Below are 21,448 nucleotides of genomic sequence, written 5' to 3' on the forward strand. Positions count from 1 at the left end.
TATAAAAATGGGGATTAGTTGTAGAGTCCACATCACATTGAACTTTAATGATCCGAACCGTTTATTTTCAAGTTGCACCTCATGGATCATCTTTACAAAATATTAGCCAAATCGGAAATGTTTAAGACATCTGATTGAATTCAAAGAAATTAATGAATAATTTGTTATATAAGAAATAATGAAATTTTATCTTGATAGTTAAATAGACAAATGATTTCGGATTGAGTTGAATTTTTGCAAGGATGATCTATGAATCGAGGCTTACAAAATAGACTTTTGGATCATTAAAGTTCGATGTGAAGTGGGCCTTACACCTAATCCTCATTTTTTGAAAAAAATGGGAATCCCTTTGCATAAAGGGCTGTTAGAAGTTATATCCCAAAAAAATAGTGTATATTTTTGTGAAGTAGAATTGGTGAATGAGAAAGGAGTGCAGAAAATGAGAATGAAAACTAATTATCGAACAAGTTATTAGAGAAAAAAAGTGAATAAGAATTGAAAACGAAATGGTTATGAAACGAATCTTTGGAATCTTGAAAGAGTAAACCAATTTGATTAAGAAACACAAAATATAAAAGGCTTAAGAATGGAGACAGTAACATAACACATTGTTGGAAATATATATTTATGGGTAACAAAATACAAGACGCGTGGGTTCAACTCCGCCGGTTCTCTAATTTAAACATCTAACCACTAATGTTATCGTCTTATTAAAAAAAAAAAGGGTGTTGTACCATTTCACTCTTATGTGTTATAACAATAGTGGACTAATTGGTATCATATGTCCCACTTTTGAAGTATTATTAAAAAAGCAAATCCTCAAAGGCTACTGTAATATGAAATGATAATACTTGTATTTCCCCCCTTTGGATGAGCTCATTTCCTCCTTGCAAATAACTATCTTGACCATACAAATTTTATAATCAGAAATGTTCAATTTCTTAATTTTCATTTGAAGATCACCCATAAAATAACATTTCAATTGGAAATCATTTAAGCCATGATGAACCGTCCATTTATTCATAAAGAACATTTATTTGATATGTTTTGATGATTAAACGCTCTCGAATGATTTCTTGTAGTAGTGATCTTCAAATGAAGATTAATAGATTGAAAGCTCCGATATTTATTCATTTGGTCAAGATATAGTATTCGCAAATACGGGATGTAAGTATTATCCAATATGAGATTAGATACATTTGGATTTGGTTAAATAAGAAGCTTAAAAACAGAAAGCAAAAATCAGACTTCTGAAAAACTAAAATAACTAAAATAAGACTTTTGAAAAACTTAAAAACTAAGAATCAGACCTTTAGAAAAACTAAAATCTGACTTTTGCAATTGATGAAAAACCCCTTTACCGTTTACCACAGCGGTAAGGACTACTAGACAAGGAGCGAAGTGAGCGTGCAACTGGGAGGTTATCTGGATTGCACGAATCCAAGTAAAGTAGCAATCCAATTCAACTAATGAGTTGCTTGCTGCCTTTCCTATTCGATGAGAAACCTATAAATTGCAACCCTCCTCACATTTAGGCCATCTCCAATCGAAAGGTCCAGGGGACCAGAGGGCTGAAAATAGCTCGAAAATCATCTCCAATCGAGTGCTAGGCCAGAGGGCTGTGGAATCTGAGAGAGCCCCACGGAATCAGAGAGGGCTGGAGGGCTGGCTGCAAGCAGCTAGCCAGCCAGCCCAGGGCTGGCCAGAAAACCGCTTAATCATGTCGGTTATAACCGACAGGAATTCCTATAAATACCTAAACCATTCATTCACCATTCCTCACAAAATTTTCACCATTCCTACACCATTTCAATTCTCATATTTTCCTTCATCTTTTAAAAATCTATCCTTCAATTTTTTCAATAATTTTCAAATGGCCTCGTCTGCAATGAAAGGTAGGGCTTGGACCTGAAAAGAAGATGAAGCTCTTTGCAAGACTTATAAATGGGTGTCATAAGATAGGGTGAGGGGGGGAATTATCAAACAAATGACGGTGTTTGGACTCGTATGTCCAAAAAATACTTAGAGTTCTATGAAAGCACCACTCCAGTGAATATTCGAAACCACGAGAGTTGTTCTTCAAGATGGAAGAAACATCTTCAGCCAAGTTTGAACAAATGACATCAAGCATTGTTAGCAGCCGCAAGTAGACATGAAAGCGGCGCTAATTACTACGACAAAGTAAGTATTTTCACAATTTATTTTAAATATTTAATTATATTATATTTAATTTCATAAATTAATTTCCTTTAATTTTTTTCTAGGTACGCCAAGCGGAGGAATTGTATATGGAGAGCAGCTTGAAACCCTTTCAGTTTCACATTTGTTGGGAAATTTGTAAAGGGTGGGTGTTATTTGAAGATCCACCACAGAGAGCTCCTATGCCGGTGTTCGGAACTACATCCTCAACTGCAGATATGAATGAAGATGGATCTCCAACCATTCAACAAACAAGGGTTGAAAATCTGTCTTCGGGTGAAGTTTCCATACCTAGGGCTATGAGACGAAACAAGGCAAGAAGGTTGAACGAAAAGGGCAAGGCAAATGATGATTACGCTGCTCAACATGAAGTGGCGGCCTCATTGCGATTATTGGCGGAGCAAAATGCCCTTGAGGCGGAAGAAAGGAAATGTAGGCATAAAGAATGGGCCAAACAAATACAAGAAGAGATGGATGATAAGAATATAGAAGGGAACACTTCGAATTACACTCCAATGTGTAAGGCCTATTTGATAGGAAAAAAAAAAGAAATTATGAGCCGATAGCCGTTGTTTACCTCTGACTATACTCCTACGATGGCGGATGATGAAGATGATGTTGATTATAGATATTAAATTTAAGTTATTGTAGTTTTTAAATTTAAGTTAATGTTGTTTTCAAATTTAATTTGTAGTTTTTAAATTTAATTTGTCGTTTTTAAATTGTAGTTGTAGTTTTTAAATATAAGTTGTAGTTTTTAAATTCAAGTTGTTGTTGTTTTTAAATTTAAGTTGTTGTAGTTTTTAAATTTAAATAATAAATTATGTTTGGCCCTATGACCCTCGGTTGGAGATGGTTTTTTGTAACAGGACTAAAATGAGCCATCTGGCCCTCGGTTGGAGAAGGAGGCAAATATGGCCATGTACTGTTCATTAAAATATTAATATCTTGGAGGATCTTGGAGGGCCAGAGAGCTAAAATGAGACATTTGGCCAACCATCGGTTGGAGATGGCCTTAGAAGTTTAGAAACATGCCCCTCTCTTCGATCAAAACGCCCTTTAGTTTGTCAAAACTGGTGCTTTTTCCAGAACTTTGTCATAGATGTGGAGCAAAAAATAATTCTAAAAATCATGGAGCTGACACATGGATTATTTCTCAAGAAAGACAAAATTACCCCTATTAAATGAGCAGGAAGCAGTCTTATTCACCATGCGTAGCTGAGGTAGAGCATGCATATATCAACGACTACTCAAGGCACCCATTCCTGTAGGAAAAGTCAAAGGTATTTATGATAAAATAATCCTTTATCATAAATACATTCCTAATCAGAGAAAACCTCTTTCAAGTAAGTAATCCTAATCCCATTTATTTATGATATTTCCTAATTACTTCAAGATATTTATTTACACAAATATCTTGGAATATTTCCACTTAAACACAAGCCTAAGGTCGGCCCATCATAAACCCAAGCGGGCCGGTCCATACTCTTGTTCTCTCCTATAAATACCCACTTTATCTCCAAAATTAGGAGAAGCTTTAGCTACCCCTAAAGAGGCGTTTTGCTTCCCACAAACACTAAAACACATTCTTTTATAATTCTAACTTTGGCATTGGAGATTCTTTGGCCAAAGCCCCCCCCAATTCATCGCGGGTGCATGATGCTTTTGGCCTTAATCTTAAGTGTTATTATTTTGCAGGTGCAGATTCGTCAATCAAATGATGGTGGAAATTTGCATCTTTAAATTGGTGCTTTCATTGAGAGCTCTGATTCGAAGACTTGAAGAAAACTCTCGCTTTCAATTTCCTTTGTTTGTAGATCCATAACTACAATGGTAGAAAATTCAAAAACTACAACGGATAAGACCCTTTATTTTGAAGGACATGGACCACCCGATAGAGATCGCGACATGGCTCCACACCATCGCTCATTAAGACTTACCACGACAAAGACTGTACCTTTTCCACAACGAGGTACCGTGGCCATGCCAGCAATGGCAATTGCCGCTGTAGTGGCCCATGGGGAATCCTCAACTCAAAGCGAGAAAGCCCTAGGGCAGGAGGCCCAGGACGTAAGCAGTTAGTAGGCGCATACCTAGGCAGCCCGAGCCACGTCAACCGAGGTGGCCTAACCCTCATAAGCTCGACCTGCTTCCGCAACCTTCCAAATGGTCCAACATGGTCCCAGACCAGTTCAACCAGCCCAGATCCAGATCTTAAGATCGACGGTTGAACCAAGGGTATTTTCACCCTACCTTATTGCAGATCTAACCTATCATGGCTCAAGCTTTACACCCGAAGTCCATTACATTTCCACAACTTAAGTAGACGCCTACCGTCCCAACTCTTCCATTCCAAATGGTGAACAACATTTATCCTGATAGGTCACCAAACTGACAAGCGCCCTTGCGCAGTAGAATACCTTGGTGAGTTAGTTTATGCAACGCACCGAGATGCAGCGTGCCCCTAACGAGGTGTCTAGAAGTAGAACAAGGGCATGTGATGACATTTTTCTCCAACGGCGTCCCAGTAAGTAGCCTTTTGACCAGCCATGAACTCGAGCATTTTGGCAGTGTACCGAGATAGAGTAACTCGTCTTAGTGTGCGGATAAGTGTACACTCTTGGTTATACCCTCGACGAGCATACATTCACGGTTGGGGCCATACTTCGATAATCAACATGGATAACGTTCTAGGCAAAGTGTTTATACTCGACTAGGCTTGAAAGGAGCATCCTCCACCTCACATCGGAGTGGTGGCATGGCGGACGAGGAGAAACAGTTGCATAATTTGGCTCAAGTTCAACTAGTAGCCTACGAGTAATCTGCGTGCCTGTCAATAATGTACTACATGCACAACAATCGCAGCATAGCCGAGCCGAGCATAGGGAAGAAAAGTCAAGACCAGTAGGTCATGACCGAGGGTAGTCGGAAGCCTTGTTGCCTCGACAAAGAAAAATTCAAGAAGAAGTAGAGAGGCTCATGACTGAGCGATTACGTAGATTCTAGCGCATCAAGACCATAGACGAAGCCCTTTGTAGGGACGTGGCATATATGGGTAGATCATTTTTCAAGGGAGATCGAGTAAAGGAACCTCGCGTAAGTTCAATATGCCACATTTCACCCTATTCAAGGGAGATGAAGACCTAGAAAAAACACTTGAAGCATTACTTTAACGTGATGATCCTCTACAGTGCCAACTGTGCCTTATTGTGCAAGATATTCACCATTACTTTGTAGGATGAGGTGCAAGACTGGTTCCATACCCTGCCTCCATAAACTATTTGGAGTTTCGACGAGCTTTCCCTAGTTTTCACTAAGGAGCACTCATCCTACCGCTCGATCAAGAAGAAGTTCTATCATCTCTTCAACATCATGAAGAATCGAAAGGAGTCACTCCGCAACTATGTCAAGAGGTTCAAGGTAAAGAAGGCGAAGATAGTCATCTGTAATGACTCAATCACTAACGCAGCCTTCTAAAAGGGACTCATATCAGATTATCCTTTATTTGGAGAATTAATCATGAAAGAATACCTGACTCTAGCAGACTTATTCGCTCTGGCAGAGAAGCATGCGCTTAGGGATGAGGCCTGACGAGCAATCAAGGCACCTGAGCAGCCTCAGAAGAAATCTGAGGCATCCTAAAAGAAAGTGGACAAGAAACAGTCAAATGACCAAAGCAGGTAGGGAGCCAAGTACAGAGACCGGTCCTCGGTAAAAGAAGGCCAAACCACCAAGATACCTGGATAAGCCAGTTGCGCAGCATAGGAGGAACGCAGATGCAGATAAGGGGCTGCCTGCCAAGACCATCAGAATCAATAATATCTTTGTCGTGTCTGAATACTAGTGGGCCACAAACAACTCTAAGAAGAGGAAGATCCAGTAGACTATAACAATCTCCCAGGTTCAGGCTGCCTACGCTAAACCTAGACCCATTGTTGGTTTCACCGAACAGGATGCTAAGGGAGTTGACTTCCCACACGACGATGCTCTGGTAGTGTTTGTTCAACTGGCACACGCTATAGTCGACAAAGTGATGGTGGACAACGACAACATAATAAATCTAATTTAGTTATCCGTCATTTAGAAAATGAGCCTAAAAAAAGCACGATAATACGCCGAGTAGAGGTACTAACCAGATTGAACGGATACACCTCAACTGTTTTTGGCAACATAACACTCAATGTGAGAACACCACCATTAGTTTTAAACGATCCATCTCCCTATAATGGGTTTCTAAGAAGGCTTTGGCTAGTGAAACTGGGCGCCGTAACCTCCGTCGAGTACCAGAAAATCCAATTTCACGTCCTGGGAGAAAGAGTCGAAGAGATCAAGTCTGACCAGGTCATATCCTAATGATGGGTGATGCAAACTTTGAATCAGACAAAGAAGAAGTCCTTCACCCCCGTAAGAGTTACAGAGGTTGAGAATGATAAGCCTGCTAACAAATAGCAACTACAGTAAGCAGATTCGTAAGAGCTACAAAGGTTGAGAATGATGAGCCTACTAGACGATAAGGACACACTGACAGAAGATGACACTAGAAGAAGACGGCTAAAATCGACTCACAATTGAGCCCGAAGGAAAATGAGAACTCATAGCATTCTTTAGGAAAAACCATGACGTCTTTACATGGTCACCCTCCGACATGCCCGACATTGATCCAAAGATAGTCTGCCATAAGCTACATGTCGACTCTGCTGTTAAACCGGTGATCCATATGAGAAGACATTTTGCTCTAGAATGAGTAGTGATCATTGAGGTAGAGATAGACAAGTTATTGGAAGCCGGATTCATCGAGGAAGTGGCACATTCAACATCTCTAGCCACATCGTGCTGGTAATGAAGAAAGAGAAGGGCAAATGGAGAGTATGCGTAGATTACATTGACTTCAACAAGGCTAGCCCGAAAGATCCATTCCATGTCCCCCGAATTGACTTACAAGTAGACTCAACTGCAGGGAACCAATTGCTCAGCTTCTTGGACACATATTCCAGCTATAATTAGATTGCCATGTTTGAGCCTGACAAAGAGAAAACTACGTTTGTGATCGAGCAAGGCACCTACTACTACAAGGTTATGCCTTTTGGCCTTAAGAACGCAGGAATTACCTATCAAATGTTAGTAAACATGATGTTCAAGAAGTAGATTGGGTTTAGCATGGAAGTCTACGTTGACAATATCATGGTAAAAGGAAATTAGTGGTCAAATTACCTCATAAACTTGGCAGAGATATTCAATATCCTTAGTGTGTACAAAATGAAGCTCAACCCTGCCAAATACACATTTAGAGTTTCTTGAGGCCGATTCTTAGGGTACCTCGTAACCCAACGAGGAATCGAGGTGCATCCTAAGCAAATCAAAGCAATCTTGGAGATGAAATCCCCAACCACTTTGAAGGAGATCCAAAGTCTGACCAGATGAGCAGCCGTGCTCAACCGTTTCCTCTCGCGCTCAATTGATCGATGCAAGCCCTTTTTCAAGGCCATCGAGGGGTGCAAAGAGATAAGTGGGACGACGAGTACAAGAAAACATTTCAAGACTCGAAGATATATTTGACATCCCCTCCGCTACTATCTAAGCCGGAAGTAGCCGAGGAATTATACGTCTACTTGGCAGTCTCAGATGCAGTAGTAAGCTCTGCCTTTATATAAGAATAGTTGGGGGCCCAATCCTTCCTGAGCACGCCCTAGCTGCACTAACCCATCCTAATACGAACTTTGGTGTTTCCATGTCGACGGTTCATCTAACTTCAAGGGTTTTATAGTAGGCTTAGTTCTCATCACCTTAGACGACTCGATGCTTGAACAAGCAATCATTCTAAGCTTCAAGGCATCCAACAATGAAGTTAAGTATAATGCCTTATTAGTAGGTCTCCGAATGGCATAAGATCTGGCAGTCAAGAAGCTCGCAATCCATTCTGATTTTCAGCTTATCAATAGCCAGACTACCGGGGAGTATATAGCAAAGCATCCAAGGATAATGCTCATGTAGACACCATGACAGCCTTCGGCTCTGCTTTGGACTACCAGTTCAGTGTTCCATCCCGATCGAGTATTTGGGAAAGTCAAGTATAAAAGAAGAACCAACAGCCAAGGGGTTACAAGTCACTACAATCCCGAGCTAGCAAGATCCCATAATCTACTACCTAGTTAATAAGACACTATTTGTAGAAAGATTGGAAACTAGAAAGCTCTAAATAAAGGCGGTACCCTACTATATGTGGAACGGCATTCTCGTCTGAAGGTCATTTTCAGGCCCACGTCCTTCGCTGCCTAACGCCTCTCGATGACTTAAAAGTTATGAGCTTGATCCACAAAGGAGTTTGTGAAAACCACTAAGGAGGCCGATCTTTAGCACAGAAGGTCTTCAATGCCGGCTACTAATGGCTTATCGTGCATCAAGATGCTAAGGAATTGTTCAAAAGTATGATAGATGTCAACGCTTCAAGCCTGTACCCACAGACAAGCCCATGACCATTCATGCCGTGGACAATCGACCTAGTAGGGCCCAAGCTGCCCGATACAAGTGGCAGGGGCATGATGATTGTGGTTACCAAGTACTTCACCAAGTGGGTAGAAGCTGAGCTCATGACCACCACTACTTTTCAGACATAGAGCACTTCATCCATAATCTATCATTATTGACAACAGCGAGTAATTTGTGGGCAAAGACTTGGTAAAGTTCTTCTAGAAATATGGCATCAAGCAGCATATATCTATGCTTAGATATCCCTAAGGCAAGGGGCAGGCGGAGGCATCCAACAAGATAATCTTGGACTGCCTCAAGAAATCCCTCACAGACAAGCAGAGAAAGTGGCCAGACGAACTTCCTGATGTCGTATGAGCATATCACATAACTAAGCGATGAGCAACTGATGAAACTTCTTTCTCCTTGGCATTTGGTTCAGAAGCAATCATTCCTCCCAATGTCATCGTGTCGAGCATCAGGGACCATACAGGCAACTTTGGAGTATAATAGAAATGAGATGGCCATACATCTAGATTTGGCTGAAGAGGAACGCGAGAAGGTTATCACCCGTATTGTAGCTTACCAGCAATAACTACTCTCCAGCTATAACAAAAGGGTAAAGATCCGGCAGTTTCAGCTTGGAGATCTAGTTCTAAGAAAAGCATTCATCACTGCCAGAAGAGAAGGTTACAAAAAGATGAATCTTATTTAGGAAGGTACGTACAAAGTCAGCAGAACAGGCAGCAAGGGTAGCTACACCCTCACCACCATGAGTGACAAATAGATCGACAAGCAGTGGAATGCCTACAACTTGTGGAAGTACTACCATGACCTCTCACTTTTCTCTGAGCTCTGCTTGGACGAAATAAAGCTCAAAGACTTAACTAGCTCAACGAGCCTTACCTCATAAGTTGAGGACTATCCAGTTGTTATGCAGTTTCTACCTTTATGCTAAGTTCGATATCATTCCTTTCATTTTTCGATGAAGATTTCAATGAAGATTTCCAAAGTTATTCATTTAAGATCATGCCTAATCAGGGACTTATCACAAGAATTGTACCCCCTCTCGATGACCAACCTTGCTCTCCCTCTAGGAGAGGGTAAACTACACACTCTGAATATCGAGATGTGGATAGGTTGGGCTGCCCTGGTGTAACTAGAGCTGACATCCCTAGAAGTAGCCACAATGGTATTTTTTAAGGCTTAGCTAGATTTGAAGGATTTTAGACATTTACCTTAATCTGTTAGGACATGGGCCTCAAAGACGGAGGAGGCACGCTACAGCTCGCCCTTTGGATGGCTGTCCATGAAGATGGATCGCGGTTGAGCATCATTGATGTGATCAGCCACTGGCAATCCCTGCTAAGCATTCTGTTTGTGACCAACTAGCGATCTTTATGTTATGGAATATTATTCCCTTTACCTGTTATCCCTTTTAAGCATCCATTATGTGACCAGCTAGTATTCACAACTGAGCATCCCTGGTGTAATACATAGGCAATCTATGCAAGAATACAGAATTCTAGCTTCGGTTACACGCATAGGGTGCACAACGAGCACCCAACGATTTTTGCAGGGTACCTAGGAACCTAAAGCCGCTGCTAATTCAACGAGCAGTCTACAAATTCTGGAGATCCTTGGGAACCTGAAGCCCCTGCCAACTTAATGAGCAGCCTATGGTTTCTGGAAGATTGCCTATGGTACACCCTTCGAGCAGTTAGCTGCATAAACTTATACAACCACACAACTTGTGAAAGGTTAACAGGTTACTGTGAATATGAAGTGCTTACCACAGAACAACCCCTTAGGTTTACACTGATTCCTAAAGTGTTGTGCTACTTGCTACGCAACCTACGAAATTGGTTACATAAAGTGCAAAGAGTTCTTTCGAACCACTACCCACAAAATTCCATAGAACCACGTACTTTTGATGCAAAAGGTTAGTGAATTTTGTGTCCTAGCAATCTTTAATATGTTGTGATGCAGGCCATGCAGCTTAAAGGATTAGAGAAATGATAACCAGTTAAGAAGCCTATGTCAGGAGGCAACAACACGAGATAAAGCTTAGCGGTTCAATGCCCTAAAAGATCAAAGTTAAAAACCGAGTAGTCATGACTCTCTGGTTAACAGCTTTGCAGAGGTCCTAAGCCTAGGTCGGCAGTCACATAGGTCATACAAGCCCGTCTGCTTATTAAAAATTAGCGCGCTTTGCTAACAACCTTGTGATTAAAGATCTAGTGGACCACCATTACAAAACATGTAACTACGGAGGTCATTCGGCCCAGCAAGTTAGAAGTATTGAAAGATGCCTCAAGCAAGCGAAGATTCGCACCCAACAACCTAAAGTTGGCGCCTAAAGTAATAAAGATGAGCTTCACTGCTTTGTTCAAAGTAGCCTGCTCGATTGTTCATTCTACGACGAAAGCTTAAAGCAAGGAAAAAAGACAAGGATGAAGTAAAGCAAAGAAAAATAGTTTATTAATTTCTAAAAAACTAGCATGAAGGCCAACATAGTTCAAGTAAAGAAAAAAACAAGGCAGGAAAAAAAAAAAAGTAAATCGTAAAGTCTATATAAAAAGACTACTCCTTAGCAGCTTGGACATCTTCACTAGCTGCATTGCTCCCAGTAGCATCAACCTCCAGCACTTTACCTACAGTTGCCTCATCTTGGATAACACTATCATCAGCCGCCCTACCTGGGTAGGTTGATCCTCAGCTGTTCTACCAATGACGCTTTCGAAGGAAAATTTAAGAAGATTCTCGGAAGAAATAATAAAAAGCTCGAGGTCCTTATCAGAAAAGGCGAAGTCATACGACATACTAAGTAAATGATTTGTATAGCCAAGCTTATAGAAGTCAGCTTGACCTTGGGCAAAGACAACCTCAAGACTGGACTTCTCGCTCAACTTATTCTCCTCAATCAAGTTAGTATGAGCACTCTGCAACTCATCTAGTTTCTTTTTCATGTTCTCATTGGCAGATAATGCTCTTTGCAGCTCCACCTTATTGGGCTCAAAACTATTGGCAGTTTTCTTGAGTCGAACCATGTCATTATGCATGGCGAGCAGCTTTACATCCTTGGCATCACGGCCAAACCAAAATTCTAAAATGGCACGCTCAAGGTCATCCACTAGCAACGCTTGAACCTCAATCTTTCTCTTGGTGAGCAGTTTTCAGCTGCTAAGCAGTGGGGGGGGGGGGGTAGAGATATTAGATCCCTTCAATAAGGCAAGTTCAAACTTTAACTTTTTAATTTTATCACCAGTCAAGCAAGCCTCTGCTACCATGGATGACACTATTTCCCTAGTAGCCTTAGCATTATCCTGCACCATATAAGTGTACTCGGCTGCCAAGATCACAAATTTCTGCATCATAGCAAGCAGAGAACCCCTTCACAACTAAGCCTCATGCCTTGCAAAGAAACTAGAGTTAATAAATTTGCTCACACCATTAACAAACTTGGCATATGCTTGCAAGTCCACAAGCAGGTCAGGTTTCAACATCGAATGGATCTCAAAAACCGCCCTTGAGGTTGGTTTGGCAGGCTAATCACGGCTGCTTGTGTAGGCAAACGTTTCCTTCTCAACAGAGGGGCTGGCCATGGCATTGCCTTGGTAGTGGAATCATCATCCTCGCTTTTCATCACTGCACACACCTTTGGAATCAGATCGGACTTGGGCATAAAAGGCTGCCTCAGAGTAAACCCAGGCACATGGGCATGACAGAACTCCTTCGCTGCGCAATCCTATTAGCAACAGTTTTAGCAATGTTTGGAATATCAGGCTTCATAAGCTTAGATCCAGCATCCTATTTCTTCCCATTTGAAGAAGTCAAGTCAATCACGAGCCTCTCAGCAATGGATGAGCCTTCAGCAGACGAAGTCTTTGACCTTTTCTCTACCAACAGCTCTCGAGTAGGTGACAAAGATCTCTTTCTCCAGCCTTCACTTGCAGTATGCTCTATAGTGGCGATTGGACGAGCAAACACCTCACCCTTAATATCCTAATGTCTTCTAAGAGGGGCAGCCCACATTTCTCCATACGAAGAGACTGAGTAGCCAACACCAGTCACGGTATTTGACAGGGATCCTTAAAACGGTGTGCACCTTCTTCATGTCTAGATAAGTTTTGGGAGTTGAACCGAATTTTGAATCTACATAAACAGAGGAGGACAAATTAGAAGACGGATCAACAAAAGAATAAAGCATCTTAAAGACTGAGCAACCTACTTACCATCGATGAAAGCAGTTGAAACGCGTAGCCCAGGTGAGGAGTCAGATTCCCTCTTTGCTGATCTCTGGGGTCTCTCTAAACCAGTCATGATCCCCTTTTTCTTGAGTGGTTGAAGAACCTATGGTTGGTCTTCAGCTGCCCAATGCCATTGATGTGGTCTATGTTAAAGGAGTACCAAAACTCATTGGCAGTAATGTCCAAGTCAAATAAGCTGCTTAAGTTGTGGAATCCCACCATCATGCGGACCACGTTCAGAGAGCACTGAGTAGGAGCACATTTCATGGAGAAGATCACCTCTTGGAAAAATCAAGAGCTAAAGATTTTATTTTAGCAACAGTAGTTTAATTGAGCAAAGTGGCAGTAAGCCAACTACAAGTAATGTATGTAAGACATAGTTTTTGTAAACTCTCACTAATCTACAATATATAGCTACATATTCCATTGTATTGTGTCACATTGTTTTATCTGGTTCAAATTTCGTTATTTGAAACGTATGACAAATCAGACATCGATGACTAGTAAGTTGTTCTATTGAAACGTCTTGGTAAACTATAGCTTGAGAGATAAAACCAAAAACACTAAAATACCTTCTTTTACTGATAAACTCTTGACATCCCAAGATGATGGTTGCAAAAAAACTTCTTGTTTCAAGTTATCCACGGAAATGAAACCTCACATTACTATTTTTGGAAGTAGCCGTTATGTTTAAATGTTCAACAGCTAACTTACTTTCTATTTATAGTATATGCACAACTGTATTTTGTTCTTATCTTTCTGTTGTACTGTGTTGTTAGTTTATTCCCAAGTGAAATAATCCCATAACATGATGTAGTGAACAACTGTGAATGATCCCAGAAGAAGGATCTCACTAACCTTCTATGTGCTAGGGTTTGTGAGTGAATCACATAAAAGTATTATTGAAAAGAAAAAAAACTCTGCCTCTTTCTCTCTAAGTTTTCTGCAACATTTTTAGTTTTCAAAGCTTTAATCTTTAGCCATAATCAAATAAGAAAAGCCTATGGCCTGATACCATTTCAACATGGTATCAGAGCTTTGAGGTTTGATTCCAAATAAGGGGCGTAAACTACGAGCAAGGTTTTTCCTTTCAAAATCTTCAGAAAAGGGTAAAGGTGGTTCATTTTTCAAGTTGTTATGCATACACAACTTAAAAATGGTTGGATTAAGCTATTCTGGTGGAGATTTACGAACTCCACAGTTCAATGGCACCAACTACGACTTGTGGGCCGTTAAGATGGAAAGCATCCTCATAGCACACGATCTATGGGATACGGTAGAGCTTGCAATACTATCGTAACAAATACTCAGGGAATGACACTTTGAAGACGATAAAAAGGAGTTAGATCAGATTCTAGTTGAAGCACCAGCAGTTTCTCGAGAATAAAGAATAAAAAATGCCAAGGCATTAAGTCTTATTCAAAGAGTAATTACTGATGAGCTCTTTCCTTGTATAAAAAAAATGAGAAGACTGCAAAAGGGGCTTGAAATATTCTGATAAGAGAGTTTAGAGGTGACAAAAAGGTACAAGTTGTAAAACTTCGAGCAGTTAATGCTGAATTGGAATACTTGAGAATGTCTGAATGTGAAATCCTAGATGACTACTTAGTTAGGTTTTTCAAAATTGTGAATAATTTGAAGTCACTAGGGAAGGATGTACCTGAAAAATGAATTGTGCAAAAGCTATTGATGAGTTTGAGTAGTAAATACAAGTTCGCAGTGTCGATTATAGAAGAAACTAGAGATCTTGACATTATCAGAATTGAGGAAGTTATGGCATATGTTAAAGTGTATGACAAGAGAGAAGACATACATGATGAAAAAGATAGGTTCATAGGCACTGAGAGAGCTTTTAGCAGTCTTAAGGTTGGGACTAACAATAATGTTGTTGGAAACTATAAGGGTCCTCAAAATCAACAAAATCAGAGATGGGGCCAAAACAAGAAGGGAAAATTTTGGTCTCAAAACAATAACTGGAACAACACCAGTGGTTCTAACTGGAATAATCAGGGTGGAGGAAATTGGAGCAACAAGTTTACTTCTAAAAACAGACAAGGAAGCAACAGCCCATGAGGTGTAAAACCACAATGTCAAGTATGTGAGAAATATCATTTTGGGATTTGTAGATACAAAGGCAAACCAAAGTGTGGAAAATGTAGCAGATTTGGTCACTGTATTAAAGAGTGTGATAACAGCAAACAAGTAGCAAATTGTGCCAAGGAAGAAAAAGTGAGCATAGGGACAATGTTCTATGCCTTTCATGTTGCCTCAATCTCACAAGATAAGTTTATTTGGTTTGTGGATAGTGCCTGTAACAACCATACGACCTCAAAAGAGTCCCTACTTATGAACCTTGATAGAAATGTAACCTGCAAAGTTGAAATAGGAACATGAGATCTAGTACAAACTACTGGAAAAGGCACAATCATAGTAGAAACAAAGCATGGCAAGAGATACATAAAGGAAGTGTTATTAGTTCTAGGACTAGATGAAAACCTACTAACTGTGGGACAAATGATGGAGCATGTATACTATGTTCTATTTGGAGGAAACATGGCAGTGATATTTGATGACAATAGCCTTAAGAATGCAGTTGCCAAAGTTATTATGACTAGAAACAGATGTTTCCCATTGCAGTTGGAATTCATAAACTCTGTGGAAAGAAAAGCATCAATTGTTGAAGATTCTTAGATCTGGCATAAAAGACTAGAACGCCTAAGCTTTGACAGTATGAGAAAGATGATGCAAGGTGAAAAGGTACTAGGATTGCCTTAGTTCTTAGAAAAGAAGGAATTGTGTGAAAGTTGTGTATCTAGAAAGCTTCACAGAGAACCCTTTGATAAAAAGAATGGATGGAGAGGAAGCTGCCCACTGGAGCTTGTACACACTGGCCTATGTGGCCCTACGCAAAATGAGTTTGGTGGAAACAAATACTTTGTTACATTCATGGATGATTTTTCAAAATGTGTTAGGTGTACTTTGTTAGAAACAAATCAGATGTGTTCAATGTTTTTTAAGAAATTCAAGGCATTTGTTGAATTACAAAGTGGTTTATGTTTAAAAAGGCTAAGGAGTGATAGAGGTGGGGAGTATACCTCCACTGAGTTTCTAAATTACTACACTGACATAGGAATGGAGAGGCAGTTGACAATTGCCTACTCTCCTCAGCAAAATAGTGCTGCTAAGAGAAGGAATAGAACAAATGGAGAAATAGCTAGGTCCATAATGGCTGAGAAAATGATTCTTATTGTTTGTTTGGCAGAAGTTATTGCAAATGCACTGTATTTGCAATTAGAAGTTTTAATACTGCAGTAAAGGACAAGACTCATTTTGAAGCTTTCATAGGTAGGAAACTAGGCATAAAACACCTGAAAGTGTAGACAAAAGTTTGATGAGAAGGCTAGCAAGGGCATATCTATGCGATATGTTAGTGTGAGAAGGGTTATAGAATATATGGTTTGCAAACAAAGAAAATCATCCTCTCTAGAAGTGTTGTATTTGATGAAAGCAAAGCTTGGAACTAGGAATGTAACCAAGTTGAGTCATTCTCATTACCTCTCAACCTTGGTAGTGAAATCCGTGAAAATGAAGTGCAAGAGGGATCAACAGATGAACCTCTTATTAGTGATTGTCATAACCTGCATCTAACTTCAAATTCTAACAGTTCAACTAGGAAGTGACTTAGAGAACTCAAGTTAAAACTCAACTCCAAGTTCAACTCTTGTGAAGCTAAGAAGTTTAGAGGAAATATATGCAAGATGCCATATGTGCATCATTGAGCCTGAGAATTATTAAGAAGCTGTAGAAGATCAAGCCTGGCAAGTGGCTATGAACTCTGAGATTGAAATGATTAAAAAGAATGATACTTGACAACTGGTTGATAGACTAACTGATAAGCCTATCATAGAAGTAGAATGGGTATTAAAACCAAGTTAAACTTGGATGGAACTGTTCAAAAACACAAGGCTAGACTTGTGGCAAAAGGTTTTTTATAAAAACCCGGTATTGACTACAATGAAACCTTTGCCCCAATGGCAAGGTTAGATATAATTCAAACTCTCATTGCTTTAGCAGCACAAAAGGAATGGAAACTATTTCAACTAGATGTTAAATCAGCATTCCTGAATGGGTACTTGAAGAAGAAGTCTACACTAAGTAACCTGAGGGCTTTATGGTGAGAAATGCAAGTCATAAAGTATATAAGCTAAGGAAAGCACTGTATGGCTTAAAGCAGGCTCCTAAAGTTTGGTATGATGAGAGTGACAATTAGTTGATTAGTTGTAAGTTCAAGAGGAGAACCAATGAAGCTACCCTATATACAAAATCTGATAAAGAATAAGGATTGATCATTGTGTCAATATATGTTGATGATCTTGTGTACACATGAAATAGTGAGAAACTGATAAGTGAATTTAAAAGGGGGATGATGCAGAGATATGAAATGTCAAATCTTGGTTTACTTCACCATTTCTTGGGAATGGGATTTAGAGTGTTCATTCATCAAAGCAAGTATGCATCGTCACTACTTATGAAGTTTAGACTCAACCACAAACATGTGTCCATTCCTCTACGCACTGGAGAAAAACTCAAGAAAGTTTGTTGTCTAGATTCAAGAATTCCCTTACCAAAAAAAAAAAAAATCTGGGAGGAAAGAAAGGTTCTGAGGTATGTACAAGGAACTCTAAGCTATAACATTGAGTATATGAAAGACAAGGCAGCTATTCTGATTGGTTTTTTTGTTACTGATTGGGCTGGAAGTGAAGATGATAGCAAAAGTACCTTTGGTTATGCACTTAACTTTGGAAGTGGTGTGTTTTCATGGGCTTCAGTGAAACAAAACATAGTGGCGCTATCCACCGTTGTAGCTAAGTATGTCTTAACAGCAGAAGTGACAGCTCAATCCATTTGGTTGAGATTTGTCCTTGATGATTTTGGGGAAATGCAAATAGATGCAACTCCCTTATTTTGTGACAATATGTCTTCAATATCCATGGTCAAGAACCATGTGTTTCACTAGAAAACGAGACACTTAAACATAAAATACAATTTCCTAAGGGAAGCTCTTCAAGGCAATGTGATTGATGTGAAGTTTTGTAGGAGTAAAGAATAGTTGGTAACTCATATTCACAAAAGCTTTGCCTAGGGAAAGATTCAATTACTTAAGGTTGAAGCTTGGTGTGAAGCTTGTAAGCAGCTTAGGAGAGGCTGTTGGAAGTTAAGCTACTCACAGACCTTGAATGATCCTGCAGATGAAACATCTGCAGAATAAGTGATGAAATGAAGAAGAAACCTCACATTTCTATTTATGGAAGTAGCCGTTATGTTTAAATGTTCAATGGCTAACTTAGTTTCTATTTATAGTGTATGTGCAATTGTATTTTATTTTTATCTTTCTGTTGTACTGTGTTGCCGGATTATGCCCAAATGGAATAATCCCAGCACACGATGTAGTGAACGACTGTGAATGATCCCAAAAGTAGGATTGTAGACATGTACATTTCGTTGCATGCAAATGATGCATCACAAAGCTCCATGTGGCATATGACTCATCGTAAATGGACAAGGCATCAATGACATATGGCACAAATCAAGCAAAGGAAGCTCAAAACTTCCCCAAAATTCGACCAAAAGGGGGAAATATTCGTTAAAATCGGCAAAGGGTCCAAATTGCTCCTAAAACCGGAAAAAAGTTAAAGCCTTTTCACAAAACAAGCAAGAATTGAATATTGCTCACAAAATAGGCAAGAAAGCCCTATAATTCAACCAAGAAAGGGAAAGTGGTTGAAATTAAGATACAAAACATGCCTAAATTCTTCCATGGATGAATAAAGACACAAATAAAAGCCAAATCCACCCAAAGGCATGGCGTTGGAAGTCTATAAATACAAGGTCCCATGACAAGCATAAAGGTGGACAATTTCTACATTCAAGGTTGACAATTTCTACTTTGAAGGGCCAAAATTCTCACAAAAGGAGAACCTCTGCCAAATCTTTGAAGGCCAATACGCTGCCAAAACTCTCTTCAAATAACATTCAACCAAAGCTGAATCATTCTTTCGACTGAAGCTGAAGCACTCCCTTGAAAATCAACAAGCACTTGTGCCGATTTCTTCAAGACTTTGTTGCAAGCTCAAAACTTGTAATGACGTTCGATTCAAGATCATCCTACATCAACACTACCTTTACCGCAACTTTGAGGTGAAGATCATCCACGCATTGTTTCAAGCTCAAAACTTGAAGCAATCGTTCAACCGTTCGTCCGAGATCAAGTCATCGCGACCCTTAGATCAACAACCTACACATCTACATCAAATTTGAAGACTAAATCAGAGGAAAATTGTAAACAGAGATTGTAACCTACAAATTTAAATCAATGCAAATCTACTTTGTACACATGTTCTCGTTTCATTCGTTACAGAATTTTTGTGTTTACAAGGATCTCAATAGCCCTCTATATGCTAGGGTTTGTGAGTGAATCATATAGAAGAATTACTAAAAAAAAACTCTGCCTCTCTCTAAGTTTTCTGCAACATTTTCAATTTTCAAATCTTCGATCTTTAGCTTTAATCAAAGAAGAAAAGCCTATGGCATGGTACCATTTCAACATAAATTTGAAAGTTGGTTTGATACATACTATAGGTATTTGATTCTGGGAAAATAGCCCTAATATTGTAATGTTTGTTCATGACTGTAATGCGGATTATTTTCTCCGAACCTAATAGTTGAAGTTTGACTTTGATGTTCACAACATGAGTTATATTGTGTTTGGTGTACTGTTTCAAATTTGTTTAGCACAAATACTAGTAAGCAAGAAATCTTGTTGCCGATGAATCGGTTTTTTCCCGTGTCGAAAATTGCTCTTGTTTGGATAGAGGCCTAATGGGGCTTTCGTGATTTAGGATTCGAATAGATTGGAAATTTGGAAGGTTGAAGTGATATGTTTGGGTGTTTGTCTTCTGTTCTTTTACATGATTAATGGTGGTTTCTACTTTCTATAAACAACAAAAGGAAGAATATTACAAGTTATATCCCAAAATAAATAGTGTACATTTTTGTGAAGTAGAATTGGGAATGAGAAAGGAAAGCAGAAAAATTAGATTGAGAACTAATTAAGTTATCATAAAAATAAAAAAAAAAGTGAATAAGAATTGAAAACGAAAAGTTATTAGAAAAAAAAAAGTAAAAAAAAAGGTGAAGAATTGAAAACTAAATAGTTATGAAACAAACTCATAGAAGAGTGAACAAGAAAGTACGATGGAGAACAATATGTGCGTGTGGACTACAATCGCGTCTGGCAAGGTAGAAACCAGAGTCGGCCCTTAGGGTAGTTCGAGGAAGCGCCAGCTTCGGGCCCCCACTTCGGAAGGGCCCCTAATTTTTAGGCGGAGCTATGTGGGTTTGGACGGGGATGGGCGGGAGCTATGCGGGCTTATATGTAAACTCTAGAATTTAGAAATCTTTTGTTGCAGGGTCGGCCTCGCGCGAGGAAGAAGATAACCCTATTCCCAACATCATTTTAATTGCACGATTTTACTTAAGATGGTCACACCATCTTTTTTTATAGCTACACGTCTTCTCCTTTTAAATAGTCCACACCATCTTATTTTTACTTTTTTGTTTCTCTCTTAAATATCACCTTTATGTTTATTTTTATGGGGTTTTATAATTAATTAGTTTATATAATATATAATAAATTACTCAAATCCGTTTCGTCTGCCTAGTCATGTATACGAAAATTACTATCCTCTTCACTCTAGTATTTTTCCTAGTAGTAAGATGTTGTCTTTGTAATCCAACAATTCATTAATTTATTGAATGTAATAAGTAACATTGTAACAATAGAAAAATAATTGGAATTTGGCATACTGCGTAGGGACTTCTCTTTCGTTTGAATTGGTTGAAAAATTAGATTATGTAAACTTAATAAGTGCATTTGCATCTAAAAACGTGAGACGGGTAATATTTGAGTAATATTTGAGTAATGTTTGTATATGTTTCTTCTTTCGATATTAATTTTTAATGATATTTGATGTAGAAATAGACTTTTCATGTATTTAGTGAATTTTTTTACACATGTCAATGTACAAAGGGTCGGGAGTCAAAGAACTCTAAGGCCCCATTTTGAAGGCTCGCCAAGGGCTCCCAAATTCTCAAGGCCAACCCTAGTGGAAACCTATCTCAAAGTAAAAAAATTATATAATATATATATATATATATTTACAAACAGAAATCCTGACTTGATAGTAATATAGATTTTTTGTGATTGAAAAGAATGAACCAAATAGATGAAGAAACACAAAAAGTAAAAGGCTTAAGAAAGAAGACAGTCCAAAAGTGTTTTCTCTCTCTCTTTCTAACCTCTCTCTAGAACCTTTCCTCTTCAGCCTTCAAAAAAAAAAAAAAAAACAAATCCTCCTAGCCGCCGCTCCTTGCTCCGGCTTAGAGTTGGCTGCAGCCTGACTCCTACCTCTTTCTAACCCTCCTTCCCTCTTTCTCTTCCTTCTCCATTCTCTGCATATGCCATTTTCCCCCAT

Source organism: Malus domestica, chromosome 04, assembly GCF_042453785.1.
Source record: "Malus domestica chromosome 04, GDT2T_hap1".
NCBI classification, from domain to species: Eukaryota; Viridiplantae; Streptophyta; class Magnoliopsida; order Rosales; family Rosaceae; genus Malus; species Malus domestica.